This window comes from Malurus melanocephalus, unplaced genomic scaffold (genome assembly GCF_030028575.1).
Source record: "Malurus melanocephalus ecotype Western Australia unplaced genomic scaffold, MMel_1.1 scaffold_137, whole genome shotgun sequence".
Taxonomy (NCBI): domain Eukaryota; kingdom Metazoa; phylum Chordata; class Aves; order Passeriformes; family Maluridae; genus Malurus; species Malurus melanocephalus.
The window spans coordinates 1,559,939-1,579,763 of NW_026623369.1; the positions used below are offsets into that span (position 1 = coordinate 1,559,939).

General features: G+C 38.2%; 1 protein-coding gene across 1 annotated transcript in view; it reads right to left on the reverse strand.

Moving 5' to 3' along the window:
• MAPK8 (mitogen-activated protein kinase 8) overlaps positions 1–13,554 on the reverse strand; it is a 114,944-nt gene extending 101,390 nt beyond the window's left edge. Inside the window, exon 1 of the mRNA XM_057370999.1 lies at positions 13,426–13,554. The gene's annotated coding sequence lies outside the window, so the exon portion shown is untranslated. The remainder of the gene's footprint in view (positions 1–13,425) is intronic.
• Between the last annotated feature and the right edge of the window lie 6,271 nt (positions 13,555–19,825).

Sequence of the window (19,825 nt, forward strand, 5' to 3'; positions counted from 1 at the left end):
TCAGCCTGCAACAAACCCATGGAATTTATCATCAGGTTTTCTTCRAGACAGCTGGCATGTTATTTGCAAACAGTAGCCTATGACTAAAAAACCAAATTACATAATTATTCTGCCTCAAAATAATATTTTTTTACATAACAAGCTACTGCTTTTACTCAACATGGGAACCAAAGTTTTTCAAACTGCTTCTGTAGTTATATWTCTGGAGATGAAATGTTTTTCCATTTCTTAATCTGTCAAGTATTGGATTAGAACATATACTTCAGGATGAGCTAAGTAGTAAAACTGAATCCTGACTCTGGCGCAACAAAGATAGTTCATATCTTGTTCTTGAAGGCAAGTATGAGGTGCAATTAAAAGAAAATGTATTTGCTTACTTTACAAAGAAGAATTTACAGTGATTTTTCTGAGCAGTGGGGTAAGGCAATACTAATTGTTGTGGAAGTGTTGGAAAAATTCAGATGATTGCCTGTGAAGATGTGGCCAGAGACTCCTATACCAGTATAAACTAGCATTAAAGTTTACAATTCCACAAGAACAGTTTATTTAGAACAGACTGTATTTAGAAAATGTGTGAGGCAATAAGTTGCAGTAGTCAGATCTGCTTCCAAATAACATRAAATGTGGTGCTGTTTGTATCCATGGTGCTGACTTATTCTTCTTTCTGCTGTGAACATAAGTAAGCTGAAAATATTTTCTTCCATTTTCTCACATTTCACTTCCACAATATAAGCAGCAAAATACACATACATACTGAAGCTCCCTAGTTTTTCAAGCCAAGATTTTGCACTATGAACAATAATAATTAAAAACTTCTTGGGTTTTTGTTATTGTTGTGTTTTGGTTTTTCGTTTGCTTTTTTGTTTGTTTTTATTAATATATAGACAGAACCTTTGCTTCTGGAGATGAACTGACTCAGTTAATTAACTTGAAACCATCACAGAGTGGAGTAGATCCAAGGACTGGCATAACAGGTCTTATTCAAGGCCTTCAGCTGCGAATTGAGAATCAAGAGGTGCTAAAGGAGTTTATGGTAAAGTGTGATTACTTTTTAAGATCTAACAGTTCAGCACAGCTAAGAAAGTGACTTGTAATAGCCTTCTGCATACTGTATGAGAGTTCAACCTGTATATCTTTACTGGGTCCACTTTCTATGCCAATCATTTCTGCCAAAATGGGGTTTTGACTCTGCTGTTTGGGTGAYAGTACAGTATTTGGATCTCTCTCATTCCAYRYTTGCCAGCCTTAYATTGCTCCTTGTTCAAAGATACTGYCATGTAGAATGAAAATAAACACTGTAACACTCATAATGTAGATTAGGAATCACTTTTTCCTAGATTGACTCATTTCTATTACCCCCTCAGCTCTACTGAACATCTGCCTAAGAACTATCCWAGGGGCTGCACCTAAGCAAGAAACCCATGMTGCTAGGTATTCATCAGTGTAGAAACAGTTGAAAGGAAAATGTTCCACACAATACTCCAGTTGTCCACAGAACCATTGCCATAAGATGCTGTTAAAGTCAGGGACTTAGTGAAATTAGAAAGAAAAACTAATATACCTCCATAGATAATGAAAACACATAATTACATCTGATTGCATATAAATCACAAATACCATAAAATTAAAAAGGCTTATACAATCTCTTTCTTCAGAACATCAATAGAATTTGCAGTTATCATCAAATTCCCAAAGAACATATTATTTGTAATTCTTTGACATAGTACTGGATTTTCCTTTAAAGGACATGCTCATTACCAGTGAAATGGATTGCTCCCACTTTTCCACAGTAATTGCAATGTTATCAGTTTCTTTCGCTTCCCTTTGTATCTCTGACTTTCTGGGTACAAAATCCCACAAGCTCAGTGTGTAGGATTTACTGACTTTCCCTGAAGGCTCAAGGTCATGTACGAATTTCATTCATTCCATTCCATTACTGATGTAGGAATAGCTTACTATGAGCTGAGTCACACGTCTGCATAGAAAACATAAAGAACTAATACGTAACGCACCGCTTACCTAAGCCAGTGGATATTTTGTCTCAGTAAAATCTGTAGTAATTGATTAAAGTGTTCAAGAACTGTCACATATACTTCAGTTCCTATAAACGTATAGTGACAGAATGTGATAGTTGAGCATTGTGCAATGCAGAGCAAATAGGTAGAAGAATAAAAAAATGTCAAGGTAACCCAAAACTGTGTATGAAATTAATTTGCACATTCGTGCTTGCAACTGCACTGCATTCAGTTCCCCTAAATCTGCTATGAAGTACTTAACAACTGTATAATTTGCACTTAATATCATTGGTGCTGTTCCCTATATTCATTGCTTTCTCCATCACTGAACAGTATTCACTGTCATTATTGCACCATTAATAATGCAATAGTTAGCGTTTTAGTCAGTATGTTACCAATCATAAATGCTGATATTTGGCCAAGACAGTATTTCAAGCATCTGTAAAACAGGAATATACAAGAGGGGCTTGTAAAGACTGGGTCTGAGCATTAGGGTTGGAAATACCCCTTGAAAATCGCAGAAATATTGTGTAGGCTGAAGAAAATACTGATCAACTTGAATTCCTTGCCTAGAAGTTTAGAGAATGATTTACTGATTATCTTCTGTAAGAAGTCTATTTGCTAGTCTTAGGTCACATACAGCAGTAAAGTTTGCTCACACTGACATTATAAAAAGAGTGTGTGAACAACATGGATTGACTCTTTCTTTTTGATCTAGGCTTTAGAACATGTGAAACCAATAGATGACTGCAGAACTGGCAAAGCACCAGAAAACCAGAATAAAAACAGATACAGAGATATCCTTCCATGTAAGTATGCAGAGAAATGAGAACATTCRTTTGAATGTGAACAAAGACATCAGAGAAACAGAAAGAGAAAATTTTCTGGACCCTTTCTGTCTTTCTAGACTGCAGCAGCAGGACAACACACACAAAAATTTGTAACCCCTCTATATATCAGTGATGTAGTTTATATATATTCTTAGAGGTTTTCCTAATTTGTAACACCAATAACCAGTGCCAATGTTCCTATGCAATACATAAAAAGCAGCATTGKATGCACTACTTTGGATCACTGCCAAACAATTCTATAGTAATTAGAAGGCTTGTCATGGTGTTACACAAGAATCTTCAGAGAAACAAAGCTGCAATGATCCATACAGTTTATCTGTGAGAATTTCTACCAGCAGTGATTAATATTAGTGCTACTAGTAAAATGTATTCCAAAATCCAGATGCATACTTTTCTGGAGAGACTGAGGTTTCCTGTATCCTGAATGCTGGAGATGGTAGAACTCTGTTTCAAATCCACAGCTGAAATAGYTTTATTCTGTTTCTGTGCAGATGATAAGACACGAGTTCCTCTGGGAGAAAAGAATGGCTACATTAATGCAAGTTATATTAGAATGAATGTTGGAGAAGAGGAACATTTTTATATTATAACCCAAGGGCCTCTGCCATCCACTATGGCTGATTTCTGGCAAATGGTCTGGGAGAGCGAATCGGATGTGATTGCCATGATGACAAAAGAAGTGGAGCTAGGGCAAGTCAAATGTCATCGATACTGGCCTGAACCTCCCTGTGACTCTAAAGACCTGGCTAATTTCTGTCTCAGGCTACACAATTACCAGCTTCTGGACTACTTCATAATTAGAAAAATAGAAATTATCAACAARCAGGTAAGATGAGTAGATTTAATGSTTTCATATATTATTAAACTGTTTATATAGTTTACACGAGTAGATACAATTAGTATTGTTTGCTTCTTCCTTAATATGTGCTCAGTATATTTTAGGGATGTAAAAATCTGAATAACAGGCATGAAATTAGGGTGAGTGAGATGCTTCTTCTCTGCTCATTTCACAAGCAATRGATACAATATTACATACACTTGGACAAGAACTTCCAAAAATGAGATCTCTAATAGACACAGAACTGGTGTGTTCAGTGTTTTGTGGAATTGCTTACTGTTCTCATTAAATCACATAAAATTTAAACATTTAGAACAAATTATCTTTTTTTGTTGTTCACAAAAGGACACAAAGACATGTGAAACTACAAATCTAGCAGCAATCTTTTTGAAATTTAACAAATACAGAATCCAGGTAGAAGAATAGGGAAAACAGGGCAAGTATAAGTTCCATCAGTGTTGCCTCAATATTAAATAAAGCTTTACAAAAATTTCTGCAGGACATATTGTTTAGTGGCATAACTAAAAAACCTGTGCCAGACTAAACTTGGTGCCTTTTCCATCGAGATAACAATTTCTCTATTTAAGGAAATTCACCTTACATCACTGAGTGTGAAGAATTGTAAGCCATTTGGTCTTCCCAAAAGACCATTAAGATGGAACACCACATGTGATTGTTTCAATCAACATGTTCAGTTTGTAATGTTTGTACCGGACTAGTAGTAAACTCCCACAGAAAGCCACAGGTCTACTTCAGCAGAAATCCAAATTTACRTTCAAATTCTTCTGAAAGTTAAAAATCCTGGTAGTTTTTTAGGACTCAGATTAATGTGGCTTTGTGAGCTGGCAACATGAAGTATTGACCCAAGATAATTCAATTAATATTATTCTTTATCTACRTTTTATTTATTCCTGTGAGCATTCATAGTTGGTTTGCATGTTGGGTATTTAATCACAAGGTATTTTATAGCAATCAGCTATTTAAATTTTACTATCATGGCTCTCATATTATTACTCTTCCATTAGTAAGGCTTGGTTCATCTACAAAAACTGTTTTAGCAAACAGAACTGCAATGTTCCTTTTAACAAATGTTTTTGTTTTTTCCTTTCTAACCAACAAATGAGATAACTACATGCTTTTGAGGCAACAGAGTAACTTCAGTGTCTTGTCAAAGTCATTTGAAATAAATTTCCAAGGCCTGTGTCTTCTGAGCAGATTTCTGGAAACCTGAAGAACCTTTAGTATTGTCAAGTATGAAAAGCTGAAGAATTGTAGAGTAAACAAACAACTGACTAAGAATGAGGCTGAAGGAAWTTTTTTTCTGGAATTCCATGGGAATTGGTTTTAGGACTGATCACACTAAACCTTTTTGTTCTCTCTCTTCCAGACAGAAGAAAAACGCATTATAAGTCATTTGCAATTTACCTCTTGGCCAGACCACAATACTTCCAAACTGGCTGAGCAGCTTGTAAAATTTATTTCTCACATGAGAAAAGCTCACAGGACAGGACCTATTGTTGCTCACTGCAGCACTGGCATYGGAAGAAGTGGAGTTTTGCTGTGTGTTGAAATTCTGCTCAGCCATATAGAAAAAGATTTATGTGTAAGTATTAAACAGATCATTGTTAAGCATTATAAACTGGTATGGATGTCAACAACATTGTGGAAGCATCTTATAACAAAATAATTCCTGCTAGAATTCACCCTAACAAAATAGAATAAACCCACCTTTTTTTGTTCTAAAAAACAAAGATAATAACTACAAATATATTATTTCTAAAAGAATGCTCAGATTCCCCATCTGAATATGCTTAAATCTTTCTTTACAATTTCTGTGTCAACTAAATAAAAACTGCTCTCTTCTGACAGTTCAACATCAAGCAGATAGTGAGAGATTTGCGAGATCAGCGTTTTGGCATGATCCAAACTAAGGTAAGTTCTAAATAGGCAACTAAATTATTATTTTTATTAAAGCCTCAWTTAGTGGTACAGCTCCACATGCTTTGATAAATCTGAGGCTTAAAATATAATTTTAGTCCTCTCATTTGAGGAAAGTAACAGCCTTCTAGGCAAGTGGTGTCTAATTTTAAATATTAAAATCTGTCCCTTAATAAATAAGTGAAACAAATCAAAGCAGCAATATAGGACAGATACCACCTCCCCCTCCTTCTTTTAAAGCAAGAAGAAAAGCAAGTATCACAGAAGCAGTGATATACTATAAATCCTTCCTTGCAAAACTGCAGCCTTCAGATGAATTCTTACTATTGCTGAGTTATCTTCACCAACTAAACCCTTATACTCCTGAGTTAAACCCAATCCTGAAAAGATTTTTCACACAGAAAAAGACRAGATGCAACTAACTCACCTTAGATAAAGCAGTTGGTGAGAAGACTAAAGAAGTTCTTCCTATAGGCAAATATTTTAGCACAYGTTTTGATTTATTTTTCTTCAGGGTAATGATTGACCATGTAACTAAAATTAAACAAATATATAACCTTCACTGTTMTCAATGAGMGTTGAGGATATGCTTAAGACACAGYGTTCCTGTACTTTTACYAGTGATGGAATGAAAAGAACAASGATTATCTTAAATAAGTATGTTTTGTTATCCATGTTACAAAGATGCTGATTTTATAACATMTAACATAAAAACATATAACATACAACTTCAGCTAGTCCATCCTTCTTTGTGTAGAGTTTATGTTGAATGTAACCAGGTGTTTCACACTGRTGTCTCCACATACAGGATGAGTATTTATTCTGTTATGAAGTTGTGCTGGAAGTCCTTCAGATCCTCCGAGCAATGGATTCCTRCTGAATATGACTCCTACAATATGACTCTTCCTGTTGCTATTCTGCTTGGACTCCAGGGACCATTCAGCAATTACTTTAAAGAGATGTCAAGCCAGCCCAGAGAAGTGTTGTATTACATGCTTTTTTAGATTACCCTGGTTTCAAAGTAATTTAAAAACCTTGCCTAACATGCCCTGCACAAATCATTTATATCTTGGCTCAAAGTATGAAGAAACAGCCAGCCAGCMCTGCAACACTGCTGTGTTAAATTGCCATGGACAAATTTTGCATTCTGTGTAAAAACATATTAMTTGTTAGGAAAATATTTTTGGACTYTAGCAAGGATATAGCAGCCTTTGGAAYTAGCTTTACTTTCCAGAGCACAATTGTGAAGATCTAAGATTCTGTTGGTGTCGGTGGAAGATTAGTTGTCCCTTATCTATTGTTGTGCACTGTTGGCTTCTGGACCGCAAATCAGTGTTTACTCCAGCAGTTATGCTTTTGCATGGAAGGACTCAATTTGGTTGTTYGAACAATGTAGAACTATTTCCAGTCATCACTCCAGCCCATGAGTTTATASCATTAACACTAGACATCTTAAATGAAGAAACTCAGAAAAAATAAACCCTGGTTCTTTAAACCCTGGTTCTCTTCAAATGAAGAATGTTCTAATAATTGGATGGAATATTAATTTTTCCCAGCAATATGAATAGATGTAGATGGCATCAGTATTGTTATTCTACATCCATGTAAAAAGAAATGCAATCTCAAGCCGGGTGAAACAGTTGTGTGTGTGTTGTGGCACACACTTACATTTCATCCTCCCCTAATCCTCCCCATTGATTAACTGTCTTCTAATTCTTACCTAGGATCTGAATCTGTGAGTATTCCTGCTGGTTTCAGTAGGGGCTGAATCAGATCTTTAAAGAAGTCTCTGTACAGTTTATTTTTCTTGTAAAAAGTGCTTCTGTTCATGTGGGTGGATTTGAGCAGRAATCTGCTATTCAAGTTGTAAGATTGTATTTGTTACTAATAATTAGTACTAACAGTACTAATTCCAAGTCCTTATCTAGAAGGTGACATATGGAAGTGATTAGATGTGCATTGGAAGAATAACTTGTAAACATAGGAAACTGCAACAATCTAACTAAATTGTACATATTTTTAAAACTTATTTGATTTCTGGAAAAGAGAAAATATTAAGAGGTATTGGGTATAAAACTGTAGTGGAAGCAAAAAAAAATTATTTTCATTATTAATAAGAGGGTTATAATTAAGGCCAAGGCCCATTTTTTTTTCTGCTCTCCAACAGTGTGGARGCAGGAGAATATTGAAATTATTTTATGTGAGCCAGATGCTAATTTCAAACATATTGATAAAGTTCCAGAGCAATGCTAAATAAATCCAGGAGTAACCCTGGATTTACACTGATATAAGCATAAACAGAATTCACTGTTTTGTCTTGAATTCACCAAATTTGGTCCTTCCTCAAAGCATTACTCTCCATACATTCTGAATTTATTATCCTTACATTGCATATAAGGACTGTTCGCACAATTTTGTCTAATGTCATCAGCCAGGTTTTTTTCATAACTTTATTACTTTCATGTGGTATTTGGCCTTTTACTTTGACTTTAATTACTGCACACATACTACTAGGCAATCATTGCATTACACTGCACATGAATGCACAATTCACCTTTTGTACCACAACAATTTTAATAAGCTTCTTAGTGAAAATATTCCTGTATTTTATGCAAGGGTGTTTTTCTGCGGTTTAGAACCAGTATTCTGGATTAAGAAGACAATCCTCATAGCATTATCTGTGAATCATCTTTGMAGCTGTTTGACAGATGTGTTTGCTGTTTGACATAAGTTTTTCCTGTTTTACAGGGATATTAAAAAGATTTCAGAAAACAATCTGTTTAATTTCAATTTCTTTTTATAAAAAAACAGCTGCAATACTCAGCTATTAAAAATATTTTATTCATAGGGGCTTATAGTGAAACTTCCTCTAAAGGCAGGTTTTGTGATGACGTACAGTGGAATGTGGTCACATCCAGCAGCTGATAATCATTTCTCCCCCCACACACAGCACAACTGAGAGTCCCACTTCTGTGTTCTTCATTCATGCAGAACTCCCTGGAGATCAAGGCTCACTAATATCTGTTCATTTGGAACAAGAGATAACCCCTTTTTTAAAGAGCTCACACTACTTGAAAGTCAGGATAGACTGGAAAGAAAGGAATAATCTATTGTCCCATTTAATCCATAGGAAAGCGAGGCAGTGTTGGTGATTTGTCCAAGGTCTACAGAGTTTTAGAAAAYTTGGGAACTAAACACAGATGATAAAAGCTCTGATTCTTTGCCTATACACAAAACTATCTTTCCTCAGTTAGAAAAGAAGACTGGAAGATTTCTGATGAGMTATTATTTAACATATAAAGTGCTCTGACTGGAATTTACACACACCCTAATATGCAAGAGATGCGTTATGGCAGAGAACCTCAGTCTTTGCCTACGGTCACGCTTCCGACTCCCGAAGTGGTATTGAGGTTGATACCCTTTGTGCTCTATCACCAGATGCCAATCAGGACAAACTGCAGTGCAAATGCAAATGAAAAGGGCACATTCATTGAAGTCAGCGTCTGCCATAACAAGCCCACGAAACAAGTAAACATATGCTAATCCTCAGATCCATACTGCAGCATAAAACCTTGTCAGTCATACTCTATATTCAGACAGTAACTGTCCACAGAACACCACAACTTGTAATTGTACTTTAGGGAAGTAACTGTTTTACCAGCATTGAGACTGCTGTAAAGCTTTTTTATATCTGCCATTCAATCTCAACTCAGAACAGCTTCATGCTGATGTCTCTGTGTACTCTAGTATCCCATCTGCAACAGAAAAGATACCTGGAAAGCCCAAATGGRTCTACCAGAGCATTTTCAGGTTTAAATAATTGACTTTTTAAAGTAGCAACTTGTCCCAGTATAATCATGCTTCCTTTACATTTTCTTAGAAAGCCTGAGAGATGAGTCATTAATTTTTTTTCTGTCTTTCAGCTGAAGTTTAYGGCCTCACTCAACAACAGCCTTTCTGTCACGAAACAAATAAAGCAACTGCAGATAGGGCCCGTTCTGCCAAAGAGCAGCAATCACTGCCACCTAGGGGCAAATCGCGACTGCGACAATTCTAATTGCAGTCGGTGGCTCCTGCCCTTGTCACAGCCCCACGCCCTATCTCTTAGCTGCACAATAAACACAGCCAGCTAAGTGTAACAGAGGGCTTGTAGGCAGATCCCACTTGCTACCTGACATTATGACACTGTGACTTCTTGCCTTTACCTACAAGCACAGCAAGAAGTTTTCACGGGAACATTCTTTCTGTTAGTTAATAGAAAAACTGAATGGAATTGTTTGCTAGTGGAAAAAAATACTAACAYTAGTTCAAATTACCAATATGGGGCAACCCTTCCACATACAGGGTCTGCACGTTGTGTTACATCCCCACTGGATGCTTGTTTGATGCTGCACAAGTCAGAGTTCTCAACATCTGAAGGAATGTAAGTTTATTTATACTGTTCTCTCCTCCTTCACAGTGTTAGCAGTAATAAATAGTACTTTAAATGACAATTGAATAATCTGAATGTTTTACTTACTGAAATTACATAGGAACAGCAACTCCAGATGCAAACTGTTACCACTCAGTTACCAGTGAAGGACAAYGGTATTTCTCACAGCTATTAATCATAAAGCTGGATTCAACATGAAGACTGCCTGCCTACTGCTTGCAAAGTTATTGTAATACCACAAAAAAATAGAAGTTGGTTGAGCTCTTTACATTGAAAAGAGTGTCACACATGAACACAAGCATGGTTTGCTTGACATAAACTTGCATGGGTGTAGTTCTGTAGGGTTAGAAAGAAGYTTGTGAAACCAGAAAATGTTCTGTAGTGGCACACTGGTATAAATTTTTTGTCTCGGTCACCTACTTTGTGTACAGCAGGAATAACAAAACCTCATACTTCATTCATGTTTCTCCAGGCCCAATAGCATGGAACAACTAACACCAGATCACAGAACCACAACCAGACTAGTTGAGAGTGGATGGAAGCTCTGGGAACCATCCAGTCTAAACCCACCAGTGTCATCTTGAGCCCAGGATGGTGTTCATGTGAGTTTTGGGTATCTCTGAGATGGACACTCCTTGACATGTATATGCAACCTGTGCTGGTATTTGATCATCCTTAGAGTAAAAAAAAAAAAAAATCAGATGCTTGAACAACATTTCCTGGATTTTAGTTTGTGTCCATACCATCTTGTCCTGTCTTTGGATACCAACAAGAAAAATCTGTTTCTGTTTCTTTGCCTCTTTACTCTCTCTCATTTAGGAATTTGTACATATTGATAAGATCCCCCTGAGCATTCTCTTCTCCACACTAAACAGCCAAAACTCTCTCAGCTTCTCCTTATATGACAGATATTTCTTAATTCCAATTTCTTAATCATCACAGTGCCTTAGTATGCAAGTACTGGTTCAGAGAGATAATAAGATTCCATYCAACAGCTGCATGTCTACTGAAATTAGGAGGTACAGTTTTTTGGTCTCTGTTGACAAGTGGTATTCGCTGTTTTAATACCACTTAAGGATTCATCAGGGCTGAATCCAATAYAGGAGAATAACCAATATAGGAGAATAAGAGAATCACAGCATGGAGAATCTCTTGGATGGCAGTCTGAAAGATCTGCCAGTGATCATCTTTATTTTTTACTTAGTCTTAACTGTTCCGTGTCCTCCCATATGAAGTAGGTGGCTGCTCAGAATTCACTGCCTTTTCTGCACAACACCAGTTACACATTCATGCCTGAGGGACAGTGAACTTTTTGCAATCCTGTTCTGAATTATACAGCTATTTAGCTTTCTCATTAAACCATTCAAAAACAAAACCCCAAAAAGCAGTTAAAATGCCTGAGAGCAGCACACCCCCAACCAGGCGACAGACACAATGGGGACTATACAGTAGCTGTCCAGCACCCCAGCTCATTACACAACCTAGCAATTAAGTGAAGTTGCCTGTGCTCCCTCCCCTCCCTGCATTTGTTCTCTTGAGAGATGACAGTCCCTTCTCCTTCCTGTTCAACACTTTTGGAAAGACATGCCAATGACTGTAGGCTTTCCTTTCCCATCGCACCGCAGTAAAAAGCYTCTAACTACTTCCATTGCCACTTCCCTCATGACTGAAGCAGMTTTATCCCAGGCAAAGCACCAGCTGCAGTACCTCTTGGCTCRTTCAGTACACCTACCAATAGTTCCCAAGGCAGAAACGACATGCTGTGAGCTTGCTTAATGCCAGCACCTTTGGATGAGTGACAAGGACACTAARAGAAATAAGGAACATTAGGGAAATGTAGCTATAGCAACACAAGTATTCACAAAGCAAATCCCCACCATGAGTGCAAGGAAACTGCTGTTACTGTATTTATAAAAGTGCTGATAAAGCAGGAGCTTGGGTAACAAGATCAGGAGAAAGCATGCCTGGCCTGCAGTCTTGCCACAATGGTAACAAACTGCAAAAGAACCCCTATAGCAGATAGAAACTTACCTCACACCCTTTCAGAAGAGTTGGATGAAACAACAGCCCCAAATCTGAGACTTTGTAAGAAAATCCCAAACTTCCCCCAGCTCTTTATTTTACTGCTCCAGATTCTACTGCAGGTTTAGTACCATGTCATTAAAGGAACCATCCTGATTACACTCTCATGCTGATCAGGAGGCTGCCATCATTCCAGAAGCAGTAACTGAGCCTTGGTCTCTCATTAAGTGCTTCCACACTTTTTGATTCACTGAAAGCAGGCAAAACTTGTATTTGAGCATTCAATAGGATTGCACACAATGCTTTCTGCTTTGTGTTTTAATCTGGAGCTGAAACAATTGAGTAACTTTTGGGGAATTTTGCCTTGCACTAGATTTAAGAAATCAAAAGGTAGTTTATTTAACTTGGAATAGCACTTCACATATTCCTCCAGAAGTACCGGGTTCGTCTTGTCATCATATCTGTAAATCATTTTAAGACAAGTTCCTTAACAGTATCGTGCCTCATTTTCCTTGTCAACTGCTTTGTTGTCTTAAAGAAGATACACAAGTTACAGGTAATCCTTGTGAAGTGTTGAGTGAGTACTCGAGTAAAAGACAACACAAAACATTATRTATTCTTCATGCTTGCATTTTTCAATATGACTTATGACATATGTAGCATACATCTATCTCTTACTAGGAAATTAGCACTGAGTCATTAAGGGAAACATTTCAATAAGGAAAAGAGATGAACTCTGCTGATTTTTTATTTGAAAGGAGAGTCGGAACTAAGTTATTGCAYAGCTAGAAATGCTGCTAGTATCACCTAACTTGAGTGAGAGTGACTTAGCATGGACTSAGTATCATTCCTTTTGCTTGACAGCAATTTTAGATCAAAAGATCAAAAACTGTTCCCATAGACAGAATCCAGACAAAGCCTGGAATGCCAGCAGCACTGGGATGACCACACCTCTCTGCTYAATACAAATACCCAACTCCTTCAAAGCAACATTGCTCTAGGCAAGARCATCTCCTTCCAGAGCACTCCATGCCAGCTCCTGCTGAGATTTTCAATGACATAGAGGCTTCTCCACCTATTCCTCCTCTCATCAACATTTGCTTAGATCCCTTGCTAAGAGCTGGGTGGCTGCTGGGTCATGCTCTTCTGCTAGACTTTGTCAGTGGCCCAAAAGATTCAATTACCCAAGGAGTCCTGCTAGGATTTGCACAACACTGCTTTGAGCTCTTTTAAAGYATCTGATGAAACTCAGTTACTTTACCTCTTTGTGCTCTAAAGGATAAAAAGCTAAATGAGCTGCAGCAACAGGCTGCAATTGCTTAAACTTACCCATGGCTTTAAGGTCCCRTTTCAGCATCCTTCAATGTGTATCCACATTCTGGACCCTAAGATGCYGCTAGTTGTGTGGTGTGGCCTTCGTAATTTCTTCTGAAAACTTTCACCATCGTTTTACTGATTCACTCCTAAATTCATTCTTTCCCACTACAAATCCTAAAAAGGGAGGAAGGGGAAAAGGAGATTGATTAATAACATTTCAGACTTGCCCCTCTTTATCAAAGACTTCACAAAACTTCTRACAAGTGTAGAGAAATCTGTGTTTTTCAGGAGACATATTGTTCCAATATCTAAGAGACATTGGAAAATAATCTTTCTGGCTATTATTTGCTCCATCTTGTGAAGGAAGCTGCAGAAATGCTGTACACAGCTAGATACAGAAAGTGCACTTGCAAAAAAAAAGAGAGGAAAGGCAATAGTGCTCGTGTTTATGGGATTTAAAAGATCCAGAAAAAAAAGGAAAACCCATTTGCATACATATTCACGCAGATCAAATGGGATAATTTGAACTTCATGCCACACCCCTCCTCTTTCCTTACCAGAATTAGCCTGAATATAACTTTCCCTTCMATACCTTGCTCTTCAGAGAAGTTTTGTGCCCATTGCCAGACCCATGTCTCACTCTTACTCTGGACACACATATCTAACTGCTCACTAATGGATAGCTAAGCAAATATACAATGGTCCATTCCAGGTCCATACGTGTTTCTTGCAAAGTTTCAACATGATGGAGACTGATAATACCATAGGGGCTTAGAGCTGCATGATGAGCAATTGCAACTTGCATAATTTTGATTTTATACTGATATTCTGACCAGGCTGATAAAAGAATGGCACTTACATGCCTACAAAAATCCAATGACAATTTCCTTGTATTTCATCTTCGTTATGCCCCATCAGCACTTCAAGCCCTTTGATCTCTGAACTATACAATGCTGAGAATGTATTATTATATCATCATGTTTTGATTTTGTACTCTTGTGATTCTGAGCATAAAATCAATACATTTTTTTGCTTGTTTTGGGGGGAGTATTTTTTAAATTTGTTTTTATAAATCATCTTGCAGTCATCACAAAGGGCTTGTGATCCTTCCATTTCCCACCAGATGTCACCAAACTCTCAATGATTTCTCAAGTTAGAGCAGTAGGAGCCTCCTGCTTGAGGGCCTTTCACGTACAGTGTCTTTCCCTTTTAAAGAGAACAKGCTAAGGAGCTGAGGACAGTCTTTCCCTGTCAGTAGACGAAGCACTGCTGAATCACTGGTGGGCCAAAGCTGCTATGATAATCTGGAAGGAGTCAATCTTCTTTCACTTACTCCTAGGGAATAACACCATCACAGTTCTGCTGTCCTYTGCCTGAAACAGGTCAGAGCAAGAAGCAGATACAATGCAGGTGCAAGAAGCAACCTTATGTTACTGCTGCCTTCCAGGCTACAGACTCAGATGAAGCAACCTGCCTAAAACTGCACAAGGAGTAGAGAACTAAACTGGGCACAGAAGCCAGCTTTCCATACCCATTTTGATAAACTTTTGCCAGTAAGTATTTTGTTTTTCTAGGCAGYGGCTCTCTTCTGAGTTTACTGAGTGCTGAGCATTGTGGTGTCCTGCACAGTTTAAATGCTCACTACTCAAACATGTCTGCTCCCCAAGAATGAGCCAGCTTGCCAAGAGGCTCTCCTCAATGCATCCAATTGGCAGAATAGCACTCTTCAGGCTCTGCCATCAGAGGAAATGTTTAGACTCAAAGAGATTAGATGCACAGACTAAGTAACATGAATAGAAGTTGACAAATATCCAAGATGTATTTTTGAGAATGAAGAGGCTGAGCTGAAAATGAATGGATTTTAATGAGAGAAGGAAAGGAAATTCACCATGAATTGCAGACATCTATTGTCCTGAAAGGACATTGTTCCCCATGGCCACAGAACAAACATGAAAGGAACACATTCCATGAGGTATTATTGGGGCTGGCTTCACTATGGCAGCTTGGGCTTGTATAGACCATTCCATGGAGGGCTTCAAATTATTTCACTTCTGAGAGCACTATTTATGGGATTTTTATAGACACTAAAGTACACATTGAGACAAAATGCCTTGGCCTTACAGTGAACAACTCTCAGAGCTGGGTAAGTGAATCCTGATCAGTATCAATGAACCTCTGCCCTAGTGCCTTATTTCTGTAACCTTGCTCAYAGGGAAACTTGGAAGTTGCATTGTTTGCACCAGCTTTCAAGAATTCATTGTACTGAAGCAATCACTGTCCATAAGAACATCAGAGCCTCTTTGTCCTTTGTGGCTGGGAATAGATTGCACATTGTTCTCCACAAAGCACASAGCAGCCAAGGGCATGCAGAAGAACAGTTTGGCCACATTTGTTGGTGCCCTGAGAAGCTGACAACAGTCTCAGGGGGATTCAGCTCCGGAGACAATCTCGTGTTATTCCWGTGACTCTGCAGGTAACCCTAGTTAGTCTTGTGCCCTGCCCACTGCAGCTATCAGTGTTATGTTCTCCTCTTGGCTCATMAAAATAGCCTCCAATCTAAACTGGGATATTCTCATTTTAAGATGTGAGTTGTCTCTAAAAGTTTTGTGAATATCTTTTGAGAAGTTCATTACTGCAGATGGAACACACATAAACTACTCACCACGTAATGATTACCTGGTCCCAATTCTGATTCCTGAGAAGGAGAGGGYAAATACAATTCCAGCCTGGGCTTTCTCTCCACTGGTTTTTCCTACATCAACTAAAGTGATCTATATAGTTTATCACAAACACCTCTTCTTCTGAGAACCTTTTCCTCAGTTGGGACAATGATTGAAAACAATACTGCTGTATTTCCAATGCTTTCTTTTCTGATGGAAGAGTAATTTCTCTTCCTGCCATAAACATCTTGCTTTGACAAGCATACAGAAACAACCAACATTTAAAAGGTGAACATTGTAACACTATGTTATCTGGTATGGAATCAAAACACCCTTTTTTCTCCCATCAGCAGTCATTGTCRTGACAAACCCTACGTGCACACACAAGACTCTGGGATTAGAAGCACAAACCTCTGGCACTTACAGAACATTGCTTTTCTCCTTCACTAGAGGCAGACATGATCAYAACTGACATACTGTCTTTGCTCACACACCAGCCAGCCTTATTCAGTTTGTGGTGCAGCCCATTCTATTGACTGTCCACTGTTTCTGGTACCCAATGTATCTAGGCAGTAATTCTAACAGCTGGCAGCTCTTTTACAGACCACAGTGTTCCTATGAACTTGACAGGCCATCTGAACATTTTGCTTTTTATTTGTTTGGTAACTGGTGGGGAATTTCCCACCTYTGATGCTATTATAAGGAGTTCAAGCCATAATGCAGATAGGTAGCAGGACTCTGAYCAGCTGAACACTAGCTTCCAATCTAAACAGCATGTATTTTACTTCTGAGTCTTTCTTTGATCCATTTGCCTTCTCAATGCTGTTCTATTTAGCATCTGTTAATTATAGCTCATCTTTTTTTTTTTTTTCTTTTCACAATTAAAAAAACAAATGAAGGGAGAAGAATGAAAAAAAAATCAACAATGAATTTCCAAATGTATCTGAAAAGCCAAAACCTCTTTGGTTTCCTGAAATCTAGACAAAACTGTAGAGGCCACCAGGAACAATCCCTGTTTCCAAGYGCTTCAATAAGCAATTTCAGCCAGAGGTTACTTTAATTCTTCTTTAAAAAAGATTCCTTAGAGGATAACTTAACGTGAATAATCCCACTGTAATGAAGTAGTAATGGAGAGAAATCAATTTCCAGTATCACTGTCATATCATGCTGTCAGATATAGGTGCACCTACCTACCATGGCTCAGGTTTAGTAACTTTAGTTCTGCTGTAGAGAGTCAGCCCTACTTTTTGCCCAGCCCCACTGGAAAGCAGAACAGCACACATCATTTTGAGATAGCACATAGAAATATCTGACTCTTTRATTTCATTGCTGGTCCTTCTTTGCCTGTGTGTACTTTGTTGACAAAGAAATGAGTCTCACAGCAGCTGATCATAAAAATCTCCTTGTAGTGAAGATTTGTGGTTTCTCCCAGTCATGTAGTCCCTTCAGGCTTAGTTGCMTTCCAGTCTGAGTTTAAAAAATTGCTAATGGAAAATACTTCCACACCCAGTGGCTAATTACTTTCTCYCTCAGAAGTAAAGTCTTGGGTTTGTTATGAATTCACTACTCTTTTTAGTTTCAAGGGATGGCAGAAAGGACTAAAAGGGACAAACCTATAGYATTGTTCTGATGCTTTTGCCTTCTGAACCCTACTTCTAAGTAACCGATAACTGGGATTTAAAATCCATTTTTGTGTCTTGTTGATTCATGTCAGCAAATCTAGAACATGACCAATCTATTAGTTCTATTCAATGAACTTTCTGTAATTCCCTTTGCACCCTGTAAGGGTCAAATGCTGAATAAGAGAGGCCTTTCTTCAAAACTGCAAGATCCATTTTGAAAAAAAAAAGTATTTATTGTTCAGCGAGGTCTTGGAGTAATGTTGCAATTATTCGAAGTTACATGTTCAGATTTTCTTCCTCAGCCACAAATATTTTTTACTTCATAAGCAGATGACTCCACGGCCTAGCTTTTCCTTCTCTTTAATACACAAGCCTTAGTGATGCTGACAATTCCTATATGGTTCCAAATAAAACTGCACATAGGCCACAGAAGGTTTCTAGCTGGCACCCAAAAGTTCAGAGAATTTGTTCTTCTATATGCCCCATCACCACCAAAGAGCAAAAGGATATGAATATAAAACCAAACTGTGATGATATTCCTGGAAGGAAACATACCAGGTTAGCAGGTAGGAAAGGGGCCTTGGTGTTTTTCAGAAGGTTCCAAAATAAGAGGCACTGGGTATCATACAAACTCCAATATCGGCACAGCAGTTATGACCATCTAAAATGCACAGTACAGCCTGGAAAGCCACATTCAGATCCACAGTTAGAAGCAATACACATTTAGGGAAACTACTTTGATGCTTCTTATTCCCTCACTGGACTTTGAGATGTTTAAGAGCCAGAATCTCATGGACCTCGTACCTGTCCAGATTTTGGTTCAGCTGCCTCTTCCAGCACAAAACAAAGTGTAACGAGCTCTAACAGTCCCTCAGTTGTCCATCTTGTCTAAAAGAAAGTCACTCCAACTGGGGCATCTGGCAAGCTAAAAGGAGCAGCACAGCATTGTGAGCGTGAAAGGCAATGCTGAGAAATGAAGTCATTTGGTTCCAAAGCACAGCTGGCTGCCTTCATGTCCCTGAGAGGACTAGGGCTTGGGGGAGGGGTACAAATTGCATGTTTCAAACTGTCCTTATTAGATAGACATTTCATTTAAATTGTACTTAGCACCTGCCTCCAATTACCTGACTTCAAGRCCCATGCGTGACAGAAGCTGGAGCTCTGATTAAATCCATGCTTCGTACTAGTAAGCTATTTAGCCAAATCAAGGCTCACTGCTCCTTTGAAAGAGATCATTTGTCTTCATTAAAAGTGTCCATCCTTGATTGCCCTGACAGGAGCTTCTCCCTGAAAGATAATAAGGTCTGTTATTATTGAGAAGTAAAATAATGTATTGCCACCCTCTAGAGAATGATTTGTATTWATTAATGTTCTCACAAATGACTGTACCCTGATTAACCTGTGACAGTGACAGGGGTGTGCTGCTCATCGTGGCCATTCATGCCAGCCACTGTCTGTCCTTAGATCACCAAGTGGTAACAGCACGTAAGGAAGTGGCCTCCTGCCCTTTAATGATGCCTTAGGTCCATCAGGGAGTGATGGACAAAGCCTTAGACAGGTTGTGAAAACCTAACTAATTACATCTCTAATCTTCAGCCCAGATACAGAAGACTACACAAACATCAACAACTTTGACATTGACTATAATACTACATATTCRAAGTCTTATACTTCTCACCCACAGATTTTCATGTGTTTTAGAAAGAAGGTCCAGCTTCAGTGAGAGGAAAAGGGAAAAGAAGAAAATTCATAAACTTTCTCATGATCACCTGAGAAGCCAGGAAAAAAAATGCAGGTGCAGCATTCATAGTTTTTGAACCATTAGCCACACCATTTATCACATTGTAAACGGTACAAGCCCTCATGCACTGTTCTTTTGTGACAATCAAAATCATACTTGTATTCTTCCACAACAACATCATAAGTAAACCTTCTCCAGAGGTCCTGAGCATGGTTGACCGGAAACATGCAGGAGACTAAGAAGTATTAAATAGTTGCAATCCTATTGTGTTGAGACTGTTTGCTAGCCCATCTCTGAGTTCAGCCCTGAGTCTCTGTTGTCCATCGCCCAGAAATTCAGAGTTTATAGTTTGCTACAATAGCCAATTATGGCTAAACTAAGGTTATTCC